This window comes from Archocentrus centrarchus, unplaced genomic scaffold, assembly GCF_007364275.1.
Source record: "Archocentrus centrarchus isolate MPI-CPG fArcCen1 unplaced genomic scaffold, fArcCen1 scaffold_57_ctg1, whole genome shotgun sequence".
Taxonomy (NCBI): domain Eukaryota; kingdom Metazoa; phylum Chordata; class Actinopteri; order Cichliformes; family Cichlidae; genus Archocentrus; species Archocentrus centrarchus.
The window spans coordinates 43522-46847 of NW_022060278.1; the positions used below are offsets into that span (position 1 = coordinate 43522).

The window sequence follows — 3326 nt, forward strand, 5'->3', positions numbered from 1 at the left end:
TCTTCTTCTTACAAAAGTCATTCTGGCCCACACATGTAACACAAATGCCACCTTGTGGACTGAAGTGCAATAACATGTAAATTCAATCATGTTCTAACTTGAATTTTCTTTTAACTAATAAAATGAAAACCATGAAATGTAACTTATAAATTAATAACAATGAAATAAGGATACAACAGCTCCTGTGTCATGTAGAGATTAGTCTTAAGGGTTGTGTTCAATTTGTAGGAGGAGAATATGCTTCCCTTCAGACTGAAGTTTGTGGTGAACTCTAGTGACTCTCCTCATACCTGTCAGGGTACACAGTAAAATCCTGAGTGTCAAATAAGCAGTGTCAGAACATGTAAACTCTATAAGAGTCAGTTCAACACCAGTGGGTGTAAAATGCCTCCTTATGTTCTGCAGTGTTGGTGTAAATATTCAGAGTTAAAACAGGTTTTTTAAAAATAACTCTTTACAGTGTAACTTGTCAAGTGTTAAAGGAAATGCACTCGGTTAGAGTTACTAAAACACTATAATGCAGTGTTAATGAAAATTCTCCAAACTGAGTGTAAAAAAGTACTCTGAAAAGCTCCGCCCCCTTGCACTTTGTGCCAGACCGAAGAGAATTTTATCGGCGCCATTTTCAACTTCTCCGCCTTGCTGGAAAAGTCTCGGTAAGTTTCCTCAATTTTTCATTTTTTTCCTGAATTTTCACTGTCGTTACACTCAAAGCAGCATATTAAAATAACATGGTTCTTCAGACAGAAAAAAATATGCTTTTCACGTGACAGATGTTTGAGGAGTTGTTAGCTAGCTTAAACCTTCAAAATGTTATCCTATATTTAGCATTAAATAAAGATGGCATTTTAGACATAAAATTGCATTAACGGGTCACTACGCTTCCAAACGTTGATAGGAACCTATAAAATATACTTCAGGGCTGATTTTGGGAATTGACTTCAGACACCTGCCTCGAGCTCCCCCGGGTTATGTTTTCAATTTGCCTCGGGGGAAACTCCTTCTGCGGGAGCTGCGGTTCCTCTGAAACAGCATGAAATGTATCGTCGGTGTTAATTAAATCTCAGCTATTTCTACTTTTTAATGGTATTCTATTAAAGTTATGCTTGTTACTATCAACGAACATGAAATCGTCCTCAGATGAATATCAAATGATCAACTACGTTTGTGGTTTGTTTAAAGTAATTCTTGAGTCAAAACAGTGTTTTAGTCGTTGATCGCCAGGCGCTGAGACGCCGTTGCACTGGGCTGAGAAAATCGGTTTACTTTCAGAATTCTGCTGTCACAGCATTTAGCAGACAGGAGCACACCCCGCGGACTCCGCACCGGCTAGATCGCTGCTATTATTGCTGCTTGCTTCATACACACCTAAAGAGGCGGAGCCCTTACTGAGACGTGAGCTCAGGTGGAGCAAAAGGAGACGTTTTTCTAGCATCCAAAAGAAGCCCCCCCCCCCCCCCCCCCCCCCCGAACCACCCACTATTAAACGTTTACTGGGAAGCAGCTGGAAGTCCTCCATCAACCACCTGATCAGCAAGTGAAGAAAAGACAACTTTGTAGCTGCTTCATCCACCCTGTTTGTTTCACACAGAGAAAAACTGCTGTACGGAAGTTAAAATATGCAGATGAACTGTAATTCTTATCCAATTACTTCAGTAATCAATGGAATTATCGATAGAATACTTAATTACTAAAGTTGCAGCCCTAATTTAATTTGCTCCTTTAGGACAGCACCACCACAACATGTGAGAGAGATGTATGCTCAAGGCATGATTGAAAAGTTCCCAAACCTGCGTGATCCTTATTCCAAAAATGGATATGTAAGTATTAAATCCAATATCCAAGTTGTTTTAAATTCTTTATCTTTTGACCCAAATGCTGCCTTTCTAATAAAATAGCCTGTTAACCTATTTTAAAGGAAGATTTCTATTATGGTTAAAGTGGCTACTTAGCATGGAGGCTTAAAATCATCCAGAGGAAGAGCACCTTATCAGAGGGGAGAAGATCATCATGTCAGCTGACTGGGTGTGGACCAACAGCCAGAGGAGATGCTTCATTTAACCCTAAGGTGACCCTAAGAGAAGAGCCATATAAGGAAGCTAATTCCTTCATGAAATACTCTTCTGATGAGGCCGCCATCAGGAACAAAATGAAGATGATGTTTGATTACCATTGCAAGATGGTCCTGGACGAAAAGAGATCATCCAGCGTCTTGACTGAATTTCCTCGCTTCAGAGATGTCAGAGGCTTGGTAATTCAGCATTTTACACAAATAGCCTGTTGATGTACAATTGTGTGTTCATAAGTGAATTGACTTGTTCTCTAAAATGAAAACCTTCTAAAATAGCTATACATCTCATTTTGGGCAAACTCCACACTTTACTTTTGATGCTTTACCTAAGTAGGTTTGGTCAAAAAAATTAAATCAAAGAAGTTAGTTTCTGATCATGAGTTGATCACACAATCCAGTAAGATCTTTGTTTTTTAAATTAATAACCTCTTTAAACAAACCTGCCCCTGAAATAAAGGCCTGGAGATGAATTGGCTTTGTGTTATATTGCAATAAGCTCTTTTTCCATATGTTTAGATTGAGCAAGACTTCATTCTGGAATTTGGAGAAGATGTAGCTACCAGGTTTTTGGAGAGGTTAGTGCCAACATTTTTTTTTCCCCCCATAAACTGCAAACATTCGTTTTATATTGGAATACATTTGTTTTTATTTTACATAATTTTTCAACATGGTAGTGTATGGTTTGCAGTGATTATTTTCAATGTGTTTTTTATTATTTTTGATGAGTGTTGTACTTCTTGTCTTATTTTCTGTGCTCAATTAATAGAATGCCTTTTACTTTAGGTGGCCGACTGTTTTCAAGCATAAAGTGATCCAGCAGAGCAAGACTCTCCCTACCTCAACCGACCTTGAAGAAGTGATCTACTGTGCTGAAGGAGCTGGATGAGACCCTTACCTCTGGTAGTTTTATTCTGTAGGACTTAAACCTTTCTCTTTAAAGTATTAATAGTAGCTGGGGGAATTGTAAAGAATTTTTTATTTCATTGAATTTTCTATTGGATTTCTTTATGTTTCGGCTTTAAAGGAATAGCCTTCTTGAATTTTTTTCTTTATTTTCATGTTCTGTGTTATTTCTGTTCTCACAGGCTGGGACAGCGATCTTGCTTCCATCATTCTCCTGTTCCACCTGATTCCTGATTCCTGTCAGGGCCACAAAAGACGTGGGAAGGTTTCTCCATCCCAGGATGAGGAGCACCATGTGGTCTTCCAGAAGGTTTGTAATGTATGTTAATTTTTGCAACAACTATTACCTGTT

At 38.5% G+C, this 3326-nt stretch overlaps 1 long non-coding RNA gene across 1 annotated transcript; it reads left to right on the forward strand.

Annotated features, from left to right (window-relative positions):
- The first annotated feature begins 1598 nt into the window (after window positions 1-1598).
- Window positions 1599-2951, forward strand: LOC115777579 (uncharacterized). The gene is made up of 4 exons (XR_004019647.1): window positions 1599-1820; window positions 1919-2251; window positions 2588-2646; window positions 2855-2951. It is a non-coding gene; the product is annotated as an uncharacterized LOC115777579 (long non-coding RNA).
- Window positions 2952-3326: the final 375 nt, after the last annotated feature.